We start from the raw sequence: 27,146 nt of genomic DNA, 5'->3' as shown, positions 1-27,146 counted from the left end.
GGCAAGAATACTGGAGTGGGTTGCCATTTCCTTCTCTAGTCCACATTGTAGGTTTTCTCAGAATAGCATTTTGAAAGGTATTGAAAAATGAAGTCACCAGAGCTAATGCGGGGATTGCCCAGTTGACATTCTTTCAACCAAGTATTTGTTCAGATTGCAGCAACAGTAAACTTCCTCTTTTCGTGACTACTTTCTAAATTAGCATAATATTTTGTTAAATGTGTAACCCAGGTGAAAAAAGTTCTAAGAGGAACAGACTTTTTTATCCACTGAATCAGTCCTCAGTCCATTCAGTGTTTGCCAAGTTCCTTTCATGAGTCAGGGAAGGGACCGCAGGTGCTGACGATGTCAGACTAAGGACACAGTCCTGCCTTCAGGGAGCTCACATTCCAGCTACTAGCACACACCTGGGTTCTTAGGTGGATATGTCCATGGAAGGGAATGGAATGTACAATCTCAGACTCTCCTATTATTAATACATGGTCAATTCTCTTTGAAATCTAGTGTTCTTTTGCTGTGATGTAATTTTGCAACTTATCCTGCTGTCTTGGGAATAATACATATGCAAAATAACAAACATTACTGAGCACCTGCTATAACCAGGTGGTAAGGACATCATGGCAGGCAGACTTATAGGGTGATACTCAAGTATCCACCTTCCTTGTACTCATGGCCTTAAATAATCCCTAACCAATAGACCATGACATCTGTGATGGATGTCACATCTATAGCTAGGTTAGGAAAGACTCTGACTTCTTCCCCTGTTGTTTTCTTGGCTTCCATGCTTTGGTGATGCAAACTGCCATACTGTAGCGGCCCACCTGGCAAGACCTTGAGGGTGGCTTCCAGCCAACTGCCATCTTGGAACTGAGGCCCTCAGTTTCCCAGTCCCTGAGGAACTTGATGCTGCCAACAACCCTGTGAACCTGGAAGCAGATCCTTCCCCAGTCAAGCCCTCAGGTGAGGTTCCAACTTGGCCAGCTTCTTGACTTCAGCTTGTAAGAGACTGAGAAAGAGGGCCCTGGCCGACTGAGCCCAGATTCCCGACTCACAGAAACTGTGACATTATATATGTAACTTGTTATAAGCAGGTAAGTTTTAGTAATGTGTAATGCAGCAATAGATGTGTAATGTGGAAACTACCCCTGTTCTCAAGAGGTTGCATGGACAGAGTCAGACAGAACACAGACTACAGCACAACGTGAAAAGAAGTGCCACCTTCAATGACTTGGTAGGGCTTTAAATGAAGGACTCAATTCCCTGGTTCTGGTATTGTAATTCTTGTCTCAAGCTCACTTGATTTCTGTCATAGACTTTCCAGCTGGCAAAGCTCATGAGCAACCCGATCACTTTAGTGCTTGCCCTGTACACCACCTGAAATGAAGAATAATAGTACATATTGGAATTGCCCTGCTTCGTGATGTGTTACTTGGGGTTAGGGAGAGTATTTTATACTTAGTGCTCTTTTAAGCACCTAGTTCCTGCCATTTTGTATGAGGAGAGGGCTCGCAAAATGTGAATGATGAACTACAGCCTCACAGTAAAAGAGCTAAAAGGACACGGAAAACCTCTGAGTTTTTTGAAAGCCCTGGGGCATGGAATGGAGATGGAGGGACAAGGGGCTGCCAATGCAGGCTCATACAGGGCTCTCAAGACAACTCGTCAAACAAAGCCCCTTGGAAGTCTTCCACAGGTCATACTGAGTGTGACGCTGCGTGCTTCCTCCAGAGGCTTTCCAGAATCACTGGCCGTAGTGGACGCTGCCTGTGTTCTGCTCACATCCCCAGCGTACTCACTAGAACAACCTTACTGCAAGCACCCACAGCTCTCCCTGAGAGGGCTTCAGCCAGAAGTGCAGGGCAGCCCTCGGCCCTGGGCCACCTGACCAGAAGGAAGGACCCTGAAGCTTTGCACCCTTCCTTGGTGAGAGGACTCCGAGCTGTGTTTGTGTTCTCATCCACAGCCCCTCAGCAGCACTGAGCTCCAGGCACACCATGGGTAATCCACTCGATCAGACTCCTTGGGTCACTCCCCCTCAAATCAACTACTTGGACTCAAATTTTCATCCCAAAGTTGACTTCTGTGGAAACCCAACTGAAGACCCTAGTGAATAAACAAAGATCGGAGGCTGAAGTCAGAGTCTGGGTGCCTTGGTCCTGCTGAAGCTGGCTTGCTCAAGCACCTTAAGGACTAGACATAACCTGGTGAAGAGGGATCTGGTGAAGAACGCTGGGGTGGTGGGTGGGTGCAGGACTTCTAAGCTGACTTGCTCCCTGGGGTGGGATGAACATGGGGGTTCAGATCCAGCTGCTGGAATGGAGAGAAAATTGGGCTCCAGGGCTGTCACCAAAGGCAGTGGCCACAAGACAGCAGTTACGTAAGCAGCGGGCTACAGAGACTCACCTGCAGGAGGGCAGCACCCCAGGGGGAAAGCTTCATGATGTGAGTCTGGGTGATCTCTGGACGTTCAGGCAGCCGCTGTGGTGGGGACGTGGTCAGAGGGACTGGACTCGAGCACTGAGTCAGGGTGAGGGCCGGGGGCTTCACTCTCTGAGGAGGAGCTGCTGGAACAAAGGAGGCCTCTGGGTCCTAGGGTTAGGGGCCTCTGGGGCTGACCAGGATCTAACACTGAACTCAGGCTACAGAACAAGCAGAAGCCGATCTATGCCCCGTCCCTGGGGCCCTGGAGCCACAGCTTTGGCCTTTCTGAGCTCAGTTCCCTCATTGGCAGCATGAAGGCTGTGGAAAGGTTTTAGCAACAAAATGTAAAGTGAGGGCAAGAGGTGAGTGTATCCCTTCTCTGCTTGAGTAACTGGGGGCAGCCGGGAGCGGCCACGCTGCCCCTGGAGACAGAACTCGCTCTGAACGGAGAAGGAAGGTAAGGGTGATCTCAGAAACACCCATGGTCAAGGAACTCATCCAGTCCTTTCTTGGTCATGCTGCTTCCTGGACGAGCCGACCGTCTCTGCTGAAGTGACGCCTCCCAGACTGAGCAGGTAGGACGCAGCGGAGCTGAAGTCACAACTCTTGCCAGGTGTGCCCGTGTGCGCATGCGCCGGGCAGGCCGACGGGGAGCGGCCGTGGGGAAGGAGAGCCGCAGCGTGTCAGGGTGCCGGCTTGTGGGTCCCTAATGGAGGCCCCGCTTGAAGAAAGAGTGATGTGAGCGAGGTCGCCTGAGGAAAAAAAATAAACTGGGTTCTCCTTCCATCACTGGCATCTCTGATTGACCCCGGAGACTGGCCGAGGTCAAGGCTGGCGACAAGGACCGGGTTGACCCAGCAATGGGGAGAGGAAGACCTCAACCAGATTTCAGCGCTGAGACAGTACATCTGCCAAGACCCGTGATGGGGGGCCACAGACACAGTGCTGAACTCTGGGTGAGGTCCAGGTACCAACTGATCAAGGTGGACTACAGTGGTGCCCAGAGTGGATGTTGGTACCTGCTAGTTATCAGCCCTGTGTCTGTCTGTCTATCTGTCAAAGGGCTCCAGTGAGCACATGTTTGTGCCCCAGGTAACCATTAATATATAGGACTGGTGAAATGTTCCATTTTCAAGACATACTTATCAAGCTAAATTTGTATTAAGCCTCTTAGACAGGAGACGAGATTTCAAACACCAGAGGAATATTCTGAGAAATGTAGCTGCTTAATCACAACACTTACGACGCTTGTTTCAAATACCCTTAAACTGACCTAGAAATCTAGAGAGGAAAAGTTCAATCTACAGTACATCTTTGCCTTATCTTGGAGTTGACAGATGATTTTCCAAAATGATTTGGATGTCCCAATAAATTTTTAGAATATTAACAAATAAGTTGCTAACACCTATAAGTCAACACAGAGCCTGGTTTCCTTCAGCAAAGCTCGGAGATTTTGGTCACCTGGAGAAGCCCCACTTCTGCCTCAAACGAGGTCCCAGGAGAGGTGGTTATGTTCTTGCTCTGACCTCTTGACCTCCTGAATCCTCCCAGGTCTTGAAGAGCAAAAGCTGAAAACAAGGGTCCCTTCCACTGTTGCAACTGGCTCCAGCTGTAATCACCCAAACCAGCACTGAAAGGTCCCCAGTGACACAGTGGGAATGCAGATATTTATTTTTAAATAAATTACCTTTTTTTGGTTTAATCAAAAAGCTTTTATAAAGTTTAGACCACATGCAATACACTAATCTCTAGAGGATTTGGCAAAGATTTATTTTTTCAATTTCTAGTTTTTTTTTTAAAAAGTAGCCGCAGATTTGCTTAGATTAACACTGATTCTCAGAGCCCCCAAGTTCAGCACAAAGGACAAGTTTAGATACACCAAGTGACACTAATGAAGGCTTCCAGGTGGCACAATGGTAAAGAAACTGCCTGCCAATGCAGGAGACGCAGGTTCCATCTCTTACTCAGCCAGGAAGATCCCCTGGAGGGGGAAATGACAAACCACGCCAGCATTCTTGCATGGAAAATCCAATGGACAGAGGATGATGGGTTACAGTCTTTCCTTAGGGGCACAGAGTCAGACGCAACTGAGCGACTGAGCATGCCACGCTCACACACACGGGTGAGGAGCCTGAGACAGACTGAGCAGATATCTCTGATAGAAAGCTGACATGTCCCTGTCGCCTAACCGCTGGAAGTTTAAGCTGTTCTGCTGTGAAAGCAAACACATTTTGGCATCTAAACTCCACTGTGAGTTTGGTTTGCACCTTGGTTTTCTAGTTCCAGCTTCACAAAGAATAAACAGCTGAGTTCAGTGCAGCCTTCAGTAGACAATCTCCCCTGTGTACCACAGCCAGAGGCCAAGTCTTTACCCAAAGGTGCTGGTGGCCAGATGCTTCCCAACATGATCCCCAAGCCACTGGCAGCAGAGACGGGAGGAAACCCCTTGGAAATTCTGCTGAGAAAATACTCCCTTTCATCCTAACACACATGTTCCTCCTGCCAGGAGAGGCTGTGTGCTTTGGATTATGTTTAAAGATGTTTAAAAGCTGTCTTTTGCGGGGGCAGGGACACATTTTCAAACCAACCTGACCAATCCCATGTGCAATCTAAGTTTGTTCAGAAGGCTTTCGATTTCTTCTCTCAGTATAATTTTCTTTGGGCTGAAGGCTGTTTTTCCTCCAATGCTGTGGGTGTCTGGTCCAGAAACTACTAGTATCTTGTGGATCATCACAGTGGACACCCTGGGGGTGACATAATCTGGGTTCATGCTGGGCCTGCAGTAGCGTTTGATTCACATCATGACTGCAAATAGAAATTGAGCCTGCCTGGGCGTATATCTAGAAAAGTCAAAAACTCTAATTCAAAAAGTTATAGGCACCTCAGTGTTCACAGCAGCACTATTTACAATAGCCAAGACATGTAAGCACCCTAAATGTCCATCAACAGAGGAATAGATTAAAAAGATGTGGTACGTATATACAGTGCAATATTACTCAGCTGTAGAAAAAGATGAAATAATGCCATTTGCAGCAATATGGATGCACCAAGAGATTATCATAACAAATGAAGAAAGTCAGACAGAGAAAAATAAATATATGTGAAATCTAAAAAAATGATACAAATGAACTTATCTACAAAACAGAAACAGACTCAAAGACAGAATACAAATTTATGGTTACCAAGTGGGGAAGGTGGGGAGAGGGATAAATTAGGAGTTTGGGATTAACAGATACACACTACTGTACATAAAACAGATAAACAATAAGGGCCTACTGTAGAGCACAGGGAACTATAATAACCTATAATAGAAAAGAATATGAGAAAAGAATATATATATGTATGTATGTATAACTGAATCACTTTGCTGTATACCTGAAACATTGTAAATCAGCTATACTTCTATACAAAAAAAATTTTTTTTATTAAAATTAAAAAAAAAAGAAATTGAGAATGCAGCTGTGTTCTATTCCCATTGCTGAGGTACACTCCCCCTGCCCCCCAACTCGAGGGCCCCACAAATCCTGTTTATGAAACCTCTGGTCAGGTGGTCAGCTCTGTAACAAGCAGGAATGAGTCTGAGCTCATTACTTTCATCTTTTGCAATACATTTTATAAGCATTTTTAATAAAAGCAACACAATATTCAAATAAAATTCAAGTCCACTTTGTTCCCCTCCTCCTTTGCCTTCTTCCACTTTTCTCCACAGAGACAACCCCCAGGAATACCCTCCAGAACACAGCTCTGTTTATTGTGTGTATACGTACACATCATCATATATGGTGTTTTTTTTAATTTTTAAATCATTTGTATTGTACTGTTTAAATTCTCTGCAACCTGTTTTTTTTTCTTCTGAGTGCTATTTTTAGTGACCTATGTTAATAAGATTAACATATAGAGATTAGAGACCTAGTTTGTTTTTAAACTGCTATTTTAACATTCTTGGACCTACAAACTTTGTCTCACACAGATTTGCAAGTTTCTCTAGAAGAGATCTAGATCACAAGGAATGTAAATTTTCAGCTTTACTGGATACTGGTAATTTGATACCAGAACAATTGTATTCATTTTCACTCCTATTAGTAGAAATCCAAGTTCCTATTTCGAAGTCGTTTCCAGCGTCTCATCTTGTCCAGTTCAACATCTTGTAAACAATCAGAGGAATATCATGTGACATTTAATTAAATTCATGTTTCTCTAAGTACAGTGAAGAGGAGAACATTTTATGAATTTTGGTGATTTTGTTTGCCTTTTCTCTTTCCTGTTCATAATTTTTTGTCCATTAAAAAAATGGGGGTTTTGTCTTGTTGCTTTTTAATTTTATTTCCTTGTGGTTCTTAAATACTTTGCAATACATGTTACAAATATCTTCTCTGAGTTCATGGTTTGTTTTTTCTTTTTAACGAAATTTTCAAGCTAAACTTTAATTTTGGCATCATTTAAAAATTATAAGCAAACTTTTAAGTTTTTTCCTTTATGATTTATGCTCTTTTGAGCCTAAGAAATTCTGCTCAACTCGAAGTCATGAAGATAATATACACATTTCCTTCTAATAGTATATAAGTTGTGCTTCATATATAGTGTTCAGTAAGGTTCTAACTGAATATATTAATATTTACAAATAACTTACTTTCAAAAAAATTTTTATTTACTTGTTTGGCTCTGCCAGGTCTTAGTTGCAGTATAAGGATCTAGTTCCCTGACCAAGGATGGAATGCAGGCCTCCTGTATTGGGGACTTGAAGTTGTTAGCCACTGGACCACCAGGGAAATCTATACAAATAACTTCCTCGAAATCCTACTGCCCCAAGAGTCACCACTGATATTCTCAACATCGCTTGACCGCAGTCCCCTCTCCCCGACCCCCATTTTGATCCTGCAGCTATCGCACAAGGAGGGGACTATACTAGCATTCAGGCAAGTTTAAATAATTAATACTAGAACATCATTCCTCATCATGAAAATGCACATCAAAGCCGTAAGGAGGTGTCGCCTCACACCTGTCAGAATGGCCATCATCAAAAAGACCACAAATAACAAATGTTGGGAAGAATGTGGAGAAAAGAGAACCCTTTCACATTGTTGATGGAAATGTAAACCAATATAGTTACTGTGGAAAACAGTGTGGAGGTTTCTCAAAAAACTAAAAATAGGAGTGCCATGCTGCCGCTGCTGCTGCTAAGGCACTTCAGTTGCGTCCGACTCTGTGTGACCCCATAGATGGCAGCCCACCAGGCTCCCCCATCCCTGGGATTCTCCAGGCAAGAACACTGGAGTGGATTGCCATTTCCTTCTCCAATGCATGAAAGTGAAAAGCGAAAGTGAAGTCACTCAGTCGTGTCTGACCCTCAGCGACCCCATGGTTTGCAGCCTTCCAAGCTCTTCCATCCATGGGATTTTCCAGGCAAGAGTTCTGAAGTGGGTTGCCATTGCCTTATGACTCAACAATTCCATGTCTGGGTATAAAGCTGAAAAAACCAAACACTAATTCAAAAAGATACATGCACCCCAATGTTCATAACAGCATTATTTACAGTTGCTATGATATGGAAAAAGCCCATGTGTCCATCAACAGAAGAATGGATAAAGCAGATGCCTCGTGCATGCTAAGCACATGCTCTACCACTGAGCTACAACCGCTCAAAGACATATGCTGTATGATATCACTTATATGTAGAATCTGAAAAATATAATAAACTAGTGAATATAACAAAACAGAAGCAGGCCTACAGATACAGAGAGCAAACTAGTGGTAACCAGTGGGTAGGAGAGAGAGGGGGAATATTGCGGTGGGGGAGTGGGAGACAAAAACTATCAGATGTAACACGGGCTCAAAATTTCATAATTACTGTAAATGGAAGATTCCCCTTTAAAACTATATAAAAATATCTTTAAAGAATTAATACTAGATCTGGACACAATTTGTAGAACTTGAAGTATCAAGCTACAGGATTTTCAAGTTAGAGAATATCACGTGATTGTCTCATTTCCTTAAGCAGTATAATAAGTAAAAAGAATGAGAAAGGAGAACCCTGTGAAGAGCCAGGCCTCCCCAGGAACAGCCAGTTCTCCACGGTTTGGGAAACTATGGCACGAAGAACTGCCAGCTTTCGAAACCAGGCACAAATTTTCCTAGTGTCACCTCCAGCACACTAGGTTCATCTTGCTAAATGTTTTCAAATTAAGACTATTGATATTGCCTCTAAAAAATAATTTAATTTTGCCACAGAAGTACATAAAGAGAAACAGAGCCAAGTCCTAGAAAAGCTCTAACTAATTTGATGGAATGTGAGTACCTGCAATCACTCTATCTTGGAGATTCTGTGGAAAGAAGTCACTTATCAAATTTCATCACCACCAAGAAACAGGCCATCGTATCTGTCCTCTGCATAGACGAATATCACCCTTCAGTGTGTTAATACTTGCTGTTCTTTATGAAACTTATATGTAAATTCCTCCGTGGGTACATTAAAATTACATTTGATTTTTGAATTTAAAAATGATCAAAACCGTACACAGATCATGTTTATTAGCATGTGGGAGGAGAGCAAGCATTCATGCAGACCTTTTACAATACACAAAGCATGGATTTCTGCAAACATATCTGGTCATTACTAATTTCTGTGCTACAGTGGTTTGAAAACATTTTACATGATTAGAATATTCAGGGTAGAGTTCAGATAAAAGTCGCAGAACTGTATGAGATTTGGAAGAGCTGCCTAAGGATTAAGTCCTTCGGTGAACACAGCCATGGAGAAGAATTCAGAATGAAGCCAGGCTACGTGACTGCATCACTGGTCCACTCCCTCAGATCTGGAAAGCTCTTTCCTTGAGGACGCTGCTAAGGAGAGAAAAGAGGAAATTGCCTCTATGTGTGTTTCTGAGATGACTTCAAGGGGTTTTTTTTTAGCAGGCAAAAAATTTCCAGTCTGCTTTCTTTTTTTTTTCTCTTTTACATCTTGTCTGAAAGACAGTGTGGTTTTCCACCAGTTTGGTGCTGTCACTACAGTCATTTTACCTGACCTCTTTTTTTCAGCAGGCATAAGGCAAGGCTGAGCTCATACTTTCATGAAAGCCACTCTGCCGTCTAAGCAGAACAAGCGCTGTTAGAAGAGCACGCAAATTGTAATTAAACAAAAATCCAGCAGCCAGCAGTTTCTTTTGACCACAGCGGTTTTTTCCTCCTGCACGTTCTGCTGAAACAGCAACGCTGCTGTGCATGGCCAGGCATGGGCTTTCTGCTCGGCTCTGCGGTTCCTCTGATGAGAACTGTGCGTGTAAGGACGTTTTATTTCGTGCGTGCTAAGGGTTGCATGCAGCTGGATTTCAAGTATCTAAAGACGTGGGCCCCTCCTTCCTTGTCTCTTCTCAATATAGGGTTCAACCCAGGGCTGTCATGGGTGATCAATTATCGTCTTCTAAGTGAACGTGTGATTGCATAAATAAGTGACTGCACAGGTCCCTGCTTTGTACATGAAACAGTGCAAAGTAGGTGGGATCCGGGTCAATTACAGAGCAGGATCTGTGTGGTACAGAAATGAAAAGATGAGCACAGGACTCCAACAAGAGGAGGCAGGAGCTGGTGTCCACCAGTTCCTTAGTGATGGTGGTTTAGATCTATGTAGACATAGGTCATAGGGTATACATGTGTGTATATGCACAGATAGTATGTGTTTTGTGTGTAATTATCATACACACAGCCATGTATTATTTCTACATTTCTAAGTGCTGTATATTGTGTATACATATAGAAATATGGATAAGTGTATATGTATTATGGGTATATGTTTATATGTGTATAGAAGTATATGAATATATATATATATATATATGCATATTTATGGCTTCCCTGGTAGCTCAGCTGGTAAAGAATCCACCTGCAATGCAGGAGATCTGGGTTTGATCCCTGGGTGGGGAAGACCCCCAGAGGAGGGCATGGCAATGCACTCCAGTATTCTTGCCTGGAGAATCCCCATGGACAGAGGAGCCTGGCAAGTTAGTCTATGGTTTACAAAGTTACAATGAGTAGGACACAACTGAGCGGCTAAGCGCATGTGCGCGCACACACACACATACACACACATATTACAGATAATTTGCACAAGAGTTCCTCTTTTTTAATTTTTTGGCTACACCAGGCAGGATCTTAGTCCCCCAATCAGGGACAGACCCTGGGCTGCCTGCACTGGAAGCACGGAGACCCAGCCACTGGACTGGACAGCCAGGGAAGTCCTCCAAGTCCCTCTTGACAACCATCTTTGTTTAGCAAAATATCTTGATTATATACTTGTGGGCTGGAAGGAAGTGAAGTCATAGCTAAACCAATGTGAATCTAAACATCCAGAGGAATTTGGGAATCAAGAGAGCAGACAGGAAGCAGATTAAAGAGAGGTGGATTTCACCAGGGCTTTCTTGGGACGGTTGTCTTGGGGGAACGCAAAGGAAAGTGGCTAATTTCATGTCTGGGTTGGTCCAAACGGAGAAAAGATGCAGACAGTGGAACTGGCCCCCAAAAGAGATGTGAGCACAGCCAGAGCAGGCTTTTGTAACTGAGGGTGAACGTGAACACAAGTCTATAAAATCTCAAGAATTAATAAGTGAATCAGGGGCAATCATGAGAACTCTCACTGACTTGGGAAGAAGGTCAAGCAAATTTTCATTAAATCTTAGAAGTTGCCAGCACGTCAACTGAAGTCTCTGGGTTCTTGAGACTTGAGAAACCCTCGCTTCATTCCAACAAGTCATCTTCCTGAGGCCGAGAGTGACAAAAGAAGACAAAAGCATGAAGACAGACAAACACACTAGGCCCACAGCCGCTCCAGGGGTTGTTAACAATAGATTTTGAATTGGTAAGACTTAATTAATGGCTCCGTCCCTGAGCTGGTGCCGAACCTGAGCAGGTACAGACCTCCACACGGAATGTCCCTGATGCACACCTGTACCCACAGACCCCAGCTGCGCAGCAAGGTGGGGATGGGGCTTAAGGGGCAACCTGGGGAAGTAGGCAGCTTAGTTAGAATGGTCACGGCCCGGTGGTGGAGTCTTGTTACCTTCCCCCAGGACTCTGTGCGTGCATATAGTAAACCTGCGAGGTAATTCTATCTATACTTGCAGACAGAGATGGGCACTGCTCCTCTGTGACAAACCAGAGTGCCGAGGCTTCAGCTTGCTCAGCGCCAGCACAACAGGATTCTAGGGAAGGAATTACGGTTTCCCGTGTTGTGCTTGGTTCACTGGATACCATTGTCCTTCTCCACAAAGGGTGTTTTGTGAAATGATCACAACAGCACTTTTAGGAGGAGTTCAATGTCTATCTTAGTGAGAATGTGGGTGAATCTCCACAACGGACGGCAGAGCACCCCCGGCACAGGGAGAGGGGAGGAGTTTACACTCGCTGTGTTCCTGGCAGAGCCCGAGACCAGGCTCTTCCCCGACGTCACCTGTGGTTTCTGAGAGACGGTGGCAGTGACCAGCTTCCTACAACGTGACAAGATGGGCACCCAGGGCAGGGGTTTATCCAAAGGCATCCTCTCGTCCGCTTAAGATTTCAGCTCCTCATTCTTTCAGAAGTTAACCTCAAAAGAGAACATAAACAAACACCGAACTCTGGTCAGTGATACAGATGTTGGAGTATTTAGTTGTGGAATGTTCTTATGCCCAAAGCTTGCTTTTCTTTTTTGTTTTCATTAAAAAAAATTGATGTGTAGTTGTTGTACAATATTATATGTTACAGGTGTATGATAGAGTGATTCACAATTTTAAAAGTTATACTCCATCCATAGTTACTATAGAATATTGGCTATATTAACTGTGTTGTACAGTATATTCTTGTAACTTATTTTATACATAATCGTTTGTACCTCTTAATTTTCTACCCCTATACTGCCTCTTCCCCTTTCATCTTCTCACTGGTAACCACTCGTTTGTTCTCTACATCTGTGAATCTATCTTCTTTTTTGTTATATTCACTAGTTTTTTGTATTTTTTAGATTCCATGTGTAAGTGATATCATACAGTATTTATCTTTTTCTGACTTATTTCACTTAATGTAATACCACTCATGTCCAGATGACTCTTAAACACTCCAGTGGACTGTCTTCCTGAGTCCCATCCCTGTAAGTGCCAGTATGAACTCCGGGCACACCACCTCACATGCTGAGAGAAACCGCTGCCCAGGTTTCTCTCTCCTACACCTCCTGCTGCCTCGTGCGCGTGACCATCCACTGTCCTGGACCAGCAGGCGCCTCTCAGGGAGTCTCCCACGGAGACTCACTTCACTCTAATCGAATCAAAGCTTTAAATGCCAACTCATCTTTAAAAAACATGCATCTGATTATATCTCTTCTCTGCTTAAAACTCATCAATGGCTTATCTCAGTGAAAGTGAAGTTGTTCAGTCGTGTCTGACTCTTTGCGACTCCATGGACTGTAGCCCGCCAGGCTCCTCCATCCATGGGATTTTCCAGCCAAGACTACTGGATCAGGTTGCCATTTCCTTCTCCAGGGGATCTTCCTGACCCAAGGATCGAACCCAAGTCTCCTGCATTGTAGGCAGACTCTTTACCATCTGAACCACCAAGGAATCCCATCTCTGTGGTTGGGATAAAATACAACATTCTTAGTGTGGGGCACATGGACCTCCCTTTGCGGCCTCTGCCCGTCTGTGGGGTTGCACAGAGTTGGACATGACTGAAGCAACTTAGCAGCAGCAGCAGCAGCAGCAGCAGCAGCTGGGGCCCCATAAGCCTCTGTTCTGCCAACAAGAGAAGCATCTTCCTACCCCGGGGCCTGTGTATCTTGGAACGTTCCCAACCATCCTTCCTGCTAGACCCCTACTCATTGTTTAGGTCTGAGCTTAAATAAGGCATTTTGAGAGGAACTTCCTGACATACCCCTCCACCATCTAAGCTATGTTTCACTGTTACTTTCTCCCTTTACTTTCTCCGACAGTAGAATTAGTGATATAGTTTGTCTGTTTCTTCTGCTAGAATTCAGACTCCCTGTGGGCAGGGAGCCCGTGTGCTGTGCTCAACCCTGTGTCTGGGGACACAGCCCTGACACAAGTCCCCAGCACCCAGAAGGGGTCAATTGACACACTTATCTGTTGAGTGAATGTTCAACTATGCCTCAGGGAGAGGCAGTTTGAAAGGTGATGGACAGAGTCCAAATCAACATGGCACCGTGAAGACCTGTGTAGCTACCCCACCTCGAGTGTGAGCATGACAGGCATTTGCAGAATCATTCCTGTCCCTCCCCTCACCCCTCAAGCCTGCACACTCCCCACTTGCAGGAAAAAGGAAAGGGAGAAAGAGCATCCAATACTTTAAACAGCTGCTAACAAGACTTCCTCTTCCTCATGGACTCACAGGGCGCTTTGGGCAGTCTGCAAGCCCACAGGAATGAAAAGAAAAGGGCCTGAACTCAGAATCACACGGTCAGTGCCCCCGGCTCTGTAGCCCACTAGATTAGGACCTGATATGGATGGTTTTGTATCTCAGAACCTTCATGGGCTCTGCCTATGCTGCACACCTATTAGGAGACAAAATGAGCTAAAGTAAGTGAAAGTGCTTCTTATGCCATAAACCTATGATCACCACATAGAGGTGGGATACCTGCAGATTGAATAATAGTAAAATTTTAGATATACTAATTCTGCTGTTTAACAACGAACAATGTTAATACCAGTTTTCTTAATATTATATTACTGTGAAAATAATGAAAAACTTGATATTCTTTCCACTTTATGGAAGATTTTAAATATAGATAGGAACATGATAGAAATGACTCAAATTTAGAAATATTACTTCCTATGTCAGCAATTTATGATCACCATTACCCTACACAGCACTTTAACTGTGTAAGCATTCAACTGACTTGTAACGAATAACTTTCCAGGTTATGTCACACTAAAATCTATATTTTTTTCTCATACTATTTTTATGACAAACCAGCTTTATTTTCCTGTTTGTAAAAGTAATATGCATTCATAAAAATTCAAATGATATACAAATATAGTAAGAAGCAAGAGAAAATTATTCAATATCTTTTCTTTACCTACATCAAAAAATATTGTAAAAATAGGCAAGATTTGCAAATAATTATAAATATGTCTCATAACAGGCATCACTTGATGAGAATTTTTCTCTCATACATGGGATTATTTCAAAGACTTTCCACATTGCAAAAGCATACATTTTTGTTTAAGAGGCATTTAACTTATCAGCTATTAGTTCTTTTTGCTGATGTGTATTTGAGAAGATCATTCTTTTTGGCTGAAAAATTAGAACTAAAATGTCCATTAGATATTTTAGTAACTTTATAATATATAGCACAACTAAGATATAGATATTGTTAGCAAAGGGAAATGGCACAAGGATCCACAGTATTCCTTTTTTTTTCTTTTTAAATTTATTTATTTTAATTGGAGGCTAATTACTTTACAATATTGTATTGGTTTTGCCACACATCAACATGAATCCGCTATGGGTGTACATGTATTCCCCATTCTGAACTCCCCTCCCACCTCCCTCCCCATACCATCCCTTTGGGTCATCCCAGTGCACCAACCCCAAGCATCCTATATCATGCATCGAACCTGGGCTGGCGATTCATTTCATATATGATATTATACGTTTCAATGCCATTCTCCCAAATCATCCCACCCTCGCCCTCTCCCACAGAGTCCAAAAGACCATTCTATACATCTGTGTCTCTTTTGCTGTCTCGTATACAGGGTTATCGTTACCATCTTTCTAAATTCCATATATATGCGTTAGTATACTGTATTGATATTTTTCTTTCTGGCTTACTTCACTCTGTATAATAGGCTCCAGTTTCATCCACTTCATTAGAACTGATTCAAATGTATTCTTTTTTAATGGCTGAGTAATACTCCATTGTGTATATGTACCACAGCTTTCTTATCCATTCGTCTGCTGATGGACATCTAGGTTGCTTCCATGTCCTGGCTATTATAAACAGAGCTGCGATGAACATTGGGGTACACGTGTCTCTTTCAATTCTGGTTTCCTCGGTGTGTATGCCCAGCAGTGGGACTGCTGCGTCATAAGGTGGTTCTATTTCCAGTTTTTTAAAGGAATCTCCACACTGTTCTCCATAGTGGCTGTACTAGTTTGCATTCCCACCAACAGTGTAAGAGGGTTCTCTTTTCTCCACACCGTCTCCAGCATTTATTGCTTGTAGACTTTTGGATAGCAGCCATTCTGACTGGTGTGAAATGGTACCTCATTGTGGTTTTGATTTGCATTTCTCTGATAATGAGTGATGTTGAGCATCTGTATATCTTCTTTGGAGAAATGTCTGTTTAGTTCTTTGGCCCATTTTTTGATTGGGTCATTTATTTTTCTGGAATTGAGCTGCAGGAGTTGCTTGTATATTTTTGAGATTAGTTGTTTGTCAGTTGCTTCATTTGCTATTATTTTCTCCCATTCTGAAGGCTGTCTTTTCACCTTGCTTATAGTTTCTTTTGTTGTGCAGAAGGTTTTAATATTAATTAGGTCCCATTGTTTATTTTTGCTTTTATTTCCAATATTCTGGGAGGTGGGTCATAGAGGATCCTGCTGTGATTTATGTCGGAGAGTGTTTTGCCTATGTTCTCCTCTAGGAGTTTTATAGTTTCTGGTCTTACGTTTAGATCTTTAATCCATTTTGAGTTTATTTTTGTGTATGGTGTTAGAAAGTGTTCTAGTTTCATTATTTTACAGGTGGTTGACCAGTTTTCCCAGCACCACTTGTTAAAGAGATTGTCTTTAATCCATTGTATATTCTTGCCTCCTTTGTCAAAGATAAGGTGTCCATAGGAGCATGGGTTTATCTCTGGGCTTTCTATTTTGTTCCATTGATCTATATTTCTGTCTTTGTGCCCACAGTATTTCTTAAATGTTACATTGAAGGGGCAGAATTAAAGCTTCACAGCACATGCTAACTTTGCAAATTGTTAACAAATACAGACATTATGCTGCATCTGTATTGCCACAAGGAAACAACTAAGATATTACTAATTTTAAATGCCAAGCTGTCAGCAAGAATGAAGCTGAAATCCAGGGATGTTCCAAGAAAAGGCAGAAACATGCCTGGAGCACTGAGTAAACTTTCAGGCTGAATTGATGTGACTCACTGGACAACCCTGGGTTTCTAAATTCTTTTCCAGCCTACGTGTCAGGAAGAATAAGGGCTACTCTTGTTCTGTACCGCCACCTAGTGGACAACGACACCCAGGCTCCGGCACATTGCTCGCCCGTTAGGTAAGGAACTGATGAATACTGTTTGGGACAAAGAAGATGAATTGCCCTTTGAGTTTTAGTTTCGGTTTGGATTTCAAAATGTCTGGTTAGTGAAGCAAATGTGGTATTTCATCATCTTTGATCAGCCCGTAGGAAAGAATAAGCAGCATTAAAAGCTGCATCTTTTCCTCTTTTCAAGCATTAAAAATACATAAAGGTGTTCTCTCCACTGAGTTGCCATTAATAATTAATTTTTAAAAATCTCTTTTTGTCCTCCTTCTCCAGCTCTTGCTACCTATTTCATTAGTCTTTGATACCAGCTGCAACAACTCAACCGTTTGTTTTAATGCAAAAACAATTTGGGTCCCCTTGCAAAGTATTTCAAATTGTGGGAGCAACACATGAGTGGATCCTGACATCAATACAGGGGGTCTTGTCCAGAATTAACAAATAAAATATTCATTTTTTGAGGCGTCTCCACACTGTTTTCCACGACACGACCGCACTTCTGTGAGAAATAATCCAAGACAGTCGGACTCCCAGAAGCAGGAGGGGTGAGGTGGAGGTCAAGTTTCAGTTACAGGAGATGAGGACGTTCCAGAGATCTGCTGACCAACACTGTGTTTGTCGTTAACCACACCATATTGTTCACTGGGCATTTTAAGAGGGTAGATGTCATGTTACATGTTATCACAATAAAAAAGGGATCATTCAGGAGGACTATGAACAACAAAGAAAAAAAGAAAGAAAAACAGACTAGCTTGGAATCTAAAATGTCAACCAGCCTCTAACATGTATGGTGAATGTAATTCTTTGAAACCTGTTACACGCATATGTGTTATATGTCTTCTGTCGTGAGGTAAAGGGCTTTTCATCCTGCGGGACAAGTTCAAGAAAGTTCAAAAGGCTCTGCTCTGTTGTTCTTGAAAAACACCCAAATTACAGATAAAAATGTTATATTGCAAATTGATTAGGGTTCCTTGTATGTAAACAGCTTCACTGTTTCTGAAATAGGCGGTTTAAGATGCCCTGAGGCAGGGAACCATCAGCATCCAGAGCGCAGAAGTGGAACTCTGTCGGCTGATCTACCCTTTGTCTTTGATGTGAGGACCGATCTACCCTTTGTCTTTGATGTGAGGACGTGCCAGATGGTCTGGAAGCCTTGGTGATGGGGCCCAGCCTTTAGAGCCGGACAACCATGGTTTTGAATTCCGAAGCAGATGATTCTCACTGTATGTCAGCCTCTGTGGTCTCAGTGTCCTAATTTGAATGTGAAACTGTTCACGCTTACTGCGTGGAGCTGTCGTGAGAAGCACATGGCCAATGCACACCAGTGTGCCCAGCACACGCAGCTGAAGGTGAAAGCCGCTCAGTCGTGTCTGACTCTTTTCGACCCAATGGACTATACAGTGCATGGAATTCTCTAGGTCAGAATATTGAAGTGGGTAGTCTTTCCCTTCTCCAGGGGATCTTCACAACCCAGGGATCAAACTCAGGTCTCCCGCATCGCAGGCGGATTCTTTACCAGCTGAGCCACAAGGGAAGCCCAAGAATACTGGCGTGGGTAGCCTGTCCCTTCTCCAGTGGATCTTTGGTAGAAACAGCCAGTGTTGCACTGGCATCTTTTCAAACAGTTCTTGTCTTTCTTATGGCTCCAGATCTCTACAGCTTAGAACTGCAAATATCCCTATAAGAATTTAAAACCCGACTCCCAATCAGGATCGCTTCTCCAGAGCAGGCCAATGAGAGCCTGAACTCTGCATTCTTTATGATTGTGTTTATTATAAGTCTCAGTGGAAGTGTTTTCCTTGTATCTGCAGGGCCACGTTACCAGAGAACATGGGTCTCTCATGGTTTTTCTTCTCAAAGTGGGATACCATCCTGGGGGGAGTGACCACACAAGTGGAACCACGGTGTCTCTGTGAGCAGAGCAGGCCTGGAGAGAAGGTGAGGACCCATCTTCTTTGTTTGATTTAAACCGAGGGGGAACTGACATGGAACATAACATCAGTGTCTGGTGTGCACCACAGTGACTCACAGTTGTAAATATGTGAGACTGTCACCACGGTGCATCTAGTTACCATCCATCACCACATGAAATCACACATCTTTCTTCTTGTGATGAGAACTCTGAAAGATCCATTCTCTCAGTAATTTCCAAACATACAGCACACTATTGTTAGCTGTAATCATACGCTGTGTTTCCATCCTCAGGACTCATCTACAACTAGAAGTCTGACCTTCGACCCTCTCTCCCCCTCACCCACCTGCCCCGCCTCTTGGCTGCACCAGGCCGCTCTCTGAATCTGTGAGTCCAGCTGCATTCACGCCCCTTCCCTTCAGTCTCTCCTCAACCCTCTGCTCCCTCCTCTTTGCTCCTCCAGCCCCAGGAGAACATGAATGGACAGAGTGTTGCTGAAAATAGCACCTGTCTTGCCTTTTGGTTGTGGGGGAGCTGAGAGTGTCCTGATGAGGAAATGAGCAAAGAAGCTGTGAAGACAGTGGGCTTGCGCCAGTGTCCAGCGTTTTCAGGTCCTGAATCCATCTCGGGAACGTTAGCAACACAGGCAGGCGGTGAGGGCGCCGGGGCCTGCCGCTCACCAGTGGTGCAGCCTTGGCAAGTTAGCAGACCTTGTGGAGCCTCAGTTTCCTCGGCTCTAAACCGCAGAAAGCAGTACCTCCCATTCACAGTAGATTTGAAAATTAAATGAGTAATGAGGGTAGATGTGCTGAAATAGATCCTAGCCACAGTAAGTGCTGACTACCGACTGAATGTTTATATCCCCCCACATTCACAAATGGGAGCCTACTCCCTGGAGTGATGGTTTGGAGGTGGGACCTTTGATTTTGTCATGAGGGCGGAGTCCCCATGAATGGGATTGGTGCTCTTATTAGAAAAGACAACGATCTCCCCCTACCATTTGGGGGCACCACGAGAAGATTGCCATCTGCAAACCAGGAAGAGGACCCTCAGCAGATACAGATCTGCCAAGCAACCTGCTTGTGGACTCTAGCCTCCAGAACTGCAAGAATAAATGCTTGTTGTTTAAGCCCCCTGTCTAAACAAAGGTCTGTATAGTTAACACTCTGGTTTTCCCAGGAGTCACGTAAGGATGTGAGAGTTGGATCATAAAGAAGGCTGGACACCAAAGAATTGATGCTTTCAAATTGTGGTGCTGGAGAAGACTCTTGAGAGACCCTTGGGATGCAAGGACATCAAACCAGTCAATCCTAAAGGAAATCAGCTCTGAATATTCATTGAAAGGACTGATGCTGAAGCTGAAGCTCCAATACTTTGGCCACCTGATGAAAGGGCTGACTCATTGGAAGACCTTGATGCTGGGAAAGATTGAAGGCAGAAGGAAAAGGGGACGACAGAGGATGAGATGGCTAGATGGTATCACTGACTCAATAAATATGAGTTTGAGCAAACTCTTGGAGACTGTGAAGGACAAGGAAGCCTGGTGTGCTGCAGTCCACAGGGTCGCAGAGAGTTGGACACACTGAGTAATTGAACAACATTATATTGACACAGATGGACTCCAGTTCTCATAATTAGGTGCTTAGTTAGTGTGTATTTGAAAAGATATAACTAGCACCTCAGATCATTAATCATGGAAATGACAGTGTTTGAGACAACAGAGAAGTAAATTAAAAGTGAAAAGCTGAGCTGATTTGCCAGGGTCCAGCCCCGGTGGATCCAGGGTGATTCGAAGGTGGGGGGACGGTGTCAGCGTCTTTGGAAAAATACATATTTAATTACAGATATAGAGGGAGATTAGAAACAGATAGTGTAGTAGGAAGATTAGTGGAGAAAAAGAGGATGAATCCAGATGGGAATTCAGCCAGAGAAACAGGAGCAAGAAAGAAGCGACATGGGGGAATCAGTCTTTCTGGAAACTGATCCGATTTCTTTATTTTTGGGTTTGTTTATATACCTTTTGTTACATATAGGGATGAATACAGAGTCACGTGGGGGTCAGCAGTCCTGACCTTTATCAAAATCAGGTGCTTTACATAAAAAGGTCTTAGGGATTTTATGATTCTTTCTTTCTGATAACCAAAAAACTTATTTCTTCCAAAGGTGTTTTTTCTTAAACCAGGCACCACCCTCCAAATAAAGCTGCATTCCTATAGGGTGAGGGTGTAGTGAGTTACAATCAAGAAAGGAATTTATTTAACCCAAGGTTAACATGATTACTCTTAAAGGTTAATACTTATTTATCCTATATGTTAGTTATATTCATTATAAGGGTAGGGAACATGGAGATTTAGCAGCAAACATCAGCCCAACAAATGAAAATCCTTTCACCAATGCTCCCCTTAAGATCTATTTAGACTTAAGATAGTGATAAAGTTACATTTTTACATAGCAAGGACACAGTGATTTATAACAAAGTACAGTGATCTATTACAAAAGAGAAAATCCATTAACTCAAAAAATCTAGTATTGCTAACATCAAAAACTACTATATTTCCTTTTCTATATTCCAAATACATTGATTAATATATTCCCAGGTGCCTAAGGATATGGAGGCCTGGCGGCAATCATTGACTCAACAAGAAGAAAAAGCCCTATGCTAATTAAGACTCTCAAAATACTCCAAAGCTCTCTGTGCTGTTTATGGTTAAGAGGTAGTAAATAATCATGTGGCAGGAATATGGATATTCCTGTCACACAAGCTAGTCTGTCAGCAGAGAGGTTTGACCTGAGACATCCTTGTCCCACCCAGGGGAGAGAATTAGCAGCAATTATTGACACAACAAATGAAAAACCCTTCACCAATATAATTCCTAACCAACCCAGTATACTAATAATTTCCAACTCCCCAAAAGAATTTGCCTTTAGTAAGTCTAAAACATCTCATGCCTCTCAGATTGGGAGGCTATAAACAATCACATGTGGCTGGACGAACCTATACAGGTGGGCTAGATAACCTTCAGAGGAGTCCATAAGCTGAAACACTCTTGTCACGCCCAAGAATTTTTATTGCCTTGGAGCTGCACGTTTACTCCTTCTCCGAGAGAAACGGTTATGGGGGAGAGCCCCCCATAAAGTCAGAGGTGTAGGTGAGAGCATAAAACAGACTCTGGTTTTGGGGTTAGATGCTCGGGAACAGGGGGTTTCCTGAGGCTTGATCATGCCTTTGCGTATGTATGCCAAGACTCCTTCCTCATGACCTTTGCCATGGGCGGAGTTCCTCACGCTGGCCCCCGGCACTGATTCAAAGAAAAAACACAGTAATATAGGGCGTACTCAACATTGACAAAGTTGTGAGCACAGGATATGAAAGACTTGGGTGTGAAACTGTGGGTTCTGGTGGAGTCTCTTCCGTGGGACAGTCCTCCTGTGGGGCCCACAGATGAATTCTCACGGACAGCCAGGGCAGGAGAACCCATCACTGGGCTGGGAGGGGTCCGGGTGCCCCGATCTAGTCATCTTCGTTGTGCAGATGAGCTCACAGCTAGAAAAGTCCCCTGGCTGGATGCTCTGACAAGGTGGAGGGTCTCCTCTGGGCTGAGCTCTCACACAGGAAGTAGCAGCTGCTGTTGGTGCTCACGTGCAAGGCAGGCGGGTTCCCCAATAGCAGCAACTGCCACTGTGGTCACTAGGCCCTCATGGCCCCAGATGCCAGCAGACAATGTGGCAAAGAGGAGCCCTGATTCAGAGGCCTGGGATGAATGTCCTGGACAAACTGGAAGGGTAGAGGGAGAAGACAGCAGCCTATGCATTCTAAGAGCCAGAGGTGCAGCCACATTTGGGAAGGGTTGGTTAAGGGAGGAGGATGTGTCCCAGTCAGTTCAGGCTCTGGCTGGCTTGATTCCCAGGAGAGGAGCCTTGGGGCCTTGCTCTGGTGGAAAGCCCAGGCACCAGGGCAGAAGCCGGTACACCTGCTGTCCTCAGGGGCCTGCTGGGATGCTAGAAAGCTTGGTCCTGGGCTGGAGGCTGAGTGGAGGGTAGAGGGAGGCAGGTCCTACATGGCCTGTGAGTCTCACTACTAGGCTCATGGGTAAGCCCACCTGACCTTCCTGGGACCATGTCTGAGGAGCTTTCCCTGCGTTCAACCCAAACCAGACAGGGTGGGGTCCCCTGAGAACAAAACCCTGGGGACTAGGAAAGGCACCTTCCTTCGAGGACAAGGACCAAACATGGCCAGTCTCAACAGGGTTTCTCAGGCAGCTGCCATCAGCTTCCCTGACCAGAGTCTCAGGGTGGTTGTACCAGGGTTTAGTAACACCAGGCCCCCAAGCATCTCCACCATCAGCAGGAGACCTAAAGAATGTTAGGATGGTTCCAAAAGCTAAAACAAGGCATAGAGCAGACCATGAGTTTGGCAATGCCAAAGAAACATCCAAACTAAGTGGAAGAATAAATAACTGTCCAAGTCTTTGACTTTACAGCATTTGTGATTATTTCTTATGAACAGTCAACTACAGAAGGAACATGTCAGCCAGGTTTCTAGCAAGCTGAGATCCTGGGATGCCTGGAAGGAAGACATTAGGGACTTCTTTGGTTCCAGAAACTGCTAGGTGGTACTTTTCCCCTGATTTTGACTGTTTTGGTAATACCAGTTGAAAGATGAAATATTATTATCACAACCCCATGGGGAGAAGCCCAACCAAAGAAATCTGAACCATAAAAATGCTTTTTTCCCCCTTTCTTAGATTTTGAATGCTAGTGCCAAACATTCAAATGCTGTGATTTAAAAAGAAATATTTTGCCTTTTAAATTTATTCCTGGGAGGAGGGGAAGGTGATGTTTTTGCTTTCGTATGGGACTCTCTTTAAAATGTCCATATGAAGTTCTTCAAAAGCAAAATTTTTACTCTTGAAAGGAAGAAAATAATTTGTTCCTCCACCCAGTACTCAGGTCCCTCAGACAAGGCGCTCAGCCTGCCCAGCCAGAGGTGGCCTTGGGACCAAGCCCATGGCGTGTGGCGGAGACAAGATGCGTGTGTGCAGAAAGCTTGCTACATGGTCAGGACTTAATGTGCAGTAGCTGTTAGGCCTTGTTTTTTGTAAACCTGAAGCAGGTTTTTCTTTTAAGAGTTCTGCCTCCCATCATCTGTTGGGAGAGGAGGGAGAAGGAAGGTCGACAAGAGTGATGGTCACAGTGGAAGAGGCACGTGGCTGGAGTTCTGTGACCTTTGGGAAAAGAAATCATAAACTGCCCACATCACCTCTGTTCCTCGTCCTGCCAACTCAGAACCAACAGAAACACACAGCCTCTGGGAACGGAAGACAAGAGGAGGCAGAGGGAGCCTTGAGAGATACCAAGGGAAAATGATGAGAAAAACTGACTCTGACCCCAGGTCTGCAGGGAAAGCCTCCATTTGATGGCTTATTTGAACCTCTGCTGTTTGAAGGAAGACAAATCATCAGAAAAAGCAGAGAAACAGGGTGAACAAAGTAGAGTGAGAAAGTCATACAGACTGGGCACCAGAGAGGTAAGCGCAGATGAAACGATAGTCCATGAAAAGGTAGCAATTTTTAAAAGGTGTGTAGGTACATACAATTCTGTGAAATATATTCCCAATGGTAAAAATTAGAGGAGAGTTGGGCATAATGAGAGGATATTCAGTAAAGTTTAAAAGATGCTTCACTTCAATTAAGTACACAAAGCACTGCTGAATTAATGAATCTAACAATATTCATTGGGGGTCACTGTGTGGCTGCAGTGTCCTTGGCTCCTGGAACAGAGGAAGGAGGGAAGTAAATGTCTGTTGCGTGTCTAATGGTGACAAGTGCCACAGATGAACATGCAGTAGGGGGCTGGGGTCAGGGTGAAAGGAAGCAGAGGGGAACCCTCTGGCATCTCGGGTCAGGGAGTACCAGGCAGAGCAGCAGTAGCTCGAGGGCCCTGGGCGGCGCTGGGCCCAGGGGCAGGCGGGCAGGAAGCCAGGGTGATGGGAGCGGGAGTGGAGGCAGCGAGGAGGGGAGTCAGGGTCAGATCAGAGGCAGGTGGAACCAGGCAGGTTCTTTTAGTCTGGCTGCATTCAGAGTCAGTGGGAGGTTTTGGGCAGAAAAGCGATAGGATCTGACTTTCCATCCTTTTTCAGCAAGGACCCCTCCAGCTGCTGTATTGAGAATCAGTGTGAGAAGGTAAAGGATATAGCCACAGAACAGTGAGTGGACCACTTAATCACCCAGCAAGAAGCACCAGGGCTCCAGGGGAAGGCATGTGGGCAGGCTTCCACCTGTCCCTCGGGGCGGAAAGGCCAGGAGGGAGGAGGGGGTAGGACGGAGAGTCACCCCAGCTGTGAACACAACTAGAAGTCTGGTTTCGGACATGCTGGGGTCCAGTTTTATATTGCACATAACTTCCTTTTCTCATGCTGAATTCTCCATCCATGTTGGAGAGGAGGTGCTGTTTCTTTTTTAGTATTACCACTGAACAGGAACTGAGGGTTTATGTAACAGTCTGGTGGGAACTGAAACCAGGGCAGGGTTGGGGGGGCGGGGTTTGGAGTGCTTCTGTTTAAACATAGCGAGACAGATGGACGTCCCACCGTCCCATCTTCCTTCAGCAAGAACTCAACATGCCGTGGGCCTTCACGAGCCAGCCCTGGGCTTCCAGCACTTGGTGCTGCAGGCTTTAGCATGACATCATTCTGGAGGGAAGCCGGCATGACGACATGTCCTTAGGCCCTGCTGGGACAGGCAGCCCGTCGTGGGCCCTGGACACCCGGCAAGCTTGTGCTGAGGGCGCCTGACAGGCAGAGCTGTCCCCTGAATGAAGCAGGTCACTGCAAGGGGGCAGGCACTGCTTGCTGCCTGGTCATGTGCAGGGCACTCAACTCCGGTCCCTCTCCTGCACGTCCTGGTGTCATCTCTGTGCTACATGGGGGCAAAGGGAACTCATGCAAACAGGGGGCGTTGTGTGCTGGGCTGTCAGCACCGAAGTCCTTGGTCTCTGACCCCAGAGTCTTGTCTTTTGCCAGCCGCTAGGAAACAGGAGCAGGGCAGCTAGTCAGAGTCTGAGTTGGGTAAAGTCTCAGTCTTTCACTCCTGCGGGCAGACCGTGCCTCTCAGAGGGGCTGTGGAGGGGTAGCACGGGGTGAAGCAGGAAAGCTGTCAGGGTAGGTGGCCGGCCGGCAGGGAGGGACTGGTCTCCTTGTGGAGACCTGCTCCGGAATGGAGCACTTGATGGGCCAAGTGAACAAAACTGATCCCGAGGAGTGGAAGGGCTTGGGCAAGTGTTGAGTTTGTCTACACAGTGTTCCATTCCTCCCTCATGTTGTAAACGAGAGCCCACTCTACAGTCCTCAGGACTGAGTAAACGAAAGGACAGGTGGAAAGATCATTTTCAGAATAAAGGTGGCAGATAATGGCTGCTGAAAACCAAGGGAATCCTTGTTCCCTTTTGTCTAGGGAGGGATGAGTCACCAGGCTGTGAAAAACGCGAGACCTTTACTTTTACAAACAAAATCTATTTGCACTTATTTTTAAGAAATTGAAGACTGGCAAGGCTGCTGGAGTGCTGAGCCTCCCCACTCGCATCATTCCTGGGAAGCCCCTCTCCCTCTGTGGATCTGATGCTCAGAGGCCCTGGCCAGAAGACACCCACAGCAGGCGCTAGGGAGCACAGGGCCCGGGAAAGCCGCTGACCAGCTAAGGGAACACAGGTCAGTCTCGCAAAGATGCAGAGCATTAATTTAGAAATGTACCAAATTCCTATGGAATTGCAACTCTAACCTTTATACTCTGTGCAGTGCAATCTCTCGTCCCCTATTGGAGTGCATCTTTTTAAGCTGATTTCAACGGTGACAAAGGAGGGCAAGCATGGCAATGCTTCTAGAACCATCAACACAAAGAGCTCACGGATGAATCAACATCACAACTTGTGGGAGTGAGGGAGGGGAAAAGTCCTTCCCCTCCAGGGATTTCCTCAGGTGTCTGTCCTGGGGCTCCCACTGGTCAAAATCTGTTCTTAGAGGAATGAAGGGGCGGGTTGGAATGGCGCACCATGACAAATGATATGGAAGTAGGCCAATGGGGATCTGGGTTGTCTGGTCTCGTGTTATTTCCCCCAAGAAAGAAGGAAATATTAAATCCAGTGCTTATCTTTATCCCTCTGAACATGCTGCCATCCCAAAGAGATAAGAAAATGGACACACAACGAAATGTGGAGATCTCAGCAGCCACTTTGACACGAAGTAGGGAGCTCCGACTTCTACAACGCAGGGGCTTCCGTTTCTCATTTGGCGTCAGCCCAGTCAGAAAAATGTCTCCTTCCACACGCAGTTTTCAACATTTCTTACTTACCCATCTGATGCACTCTTCCAGGTGTTCATACTGAAGGACAGGCATGATGTTCCAATCTGAAATCTGGAACTCTGGCATCCAAATTAAGTCCTAATTATTTCCATCTTCTCTTGCTATCATGTCATACAACAAAAAACACAGTAATTGCAAACAGTCTTTGAATCAGATCTCCTGCAAAAGAGGTGGTTAAACTGTGGAAGCTGCCAAATACCTTTTTA

At 44.7% G+C, this 27,146-nt stretch overlaps 1 long non-coding RNA gene across 2 annotated transcripts in view; it reads right to left on the bottom strand.

Annotated features, from left to right (window-relative positions):
- LOC102173519 overlaps positions 8,910-27,146 on the bottom strand; it is a 46,848-nt gene continuing 28,611 nt past the window's right edge. The window contains exons 2-4 of one of the 2 annotated variants that reach the window (XR_311050.3): positions 26,929-27,041; positions 11,861-11,995; positions 8,910-9,261 (exon numbers count right to left, since the gene is read on the bottom strand). This is a non-coding gene — a long non-coding RNA (uncharacterized LOC102173519). The remainder of the gene's footprint in view (positions 9,262-11,860; positions 11,996-26,928; positions 27,042-27,146) is intronic. The other variant, XR_311049.3, reaches the window with a different exon arrangement.

The sequence above is a fragment of the Capra hircus genome, chromosome 24, assembly GCF_001704415.2.
Source record: "Capra hircus breed San Clemente chromosome 24, ASM170441v1, whole genome shotgun sequence".
In the NCBI taxonomy this organism is placed as follows: Eukaryota; Metazoa; Chordata; class Mammalia; order Artiodactyla; family Bovidae; genus Capra; species Capra hircus.
Note: the sequence above shows the minus strand (reverse complement) of the source record. Positions and strands in the feature narration are given on the sequence as shown.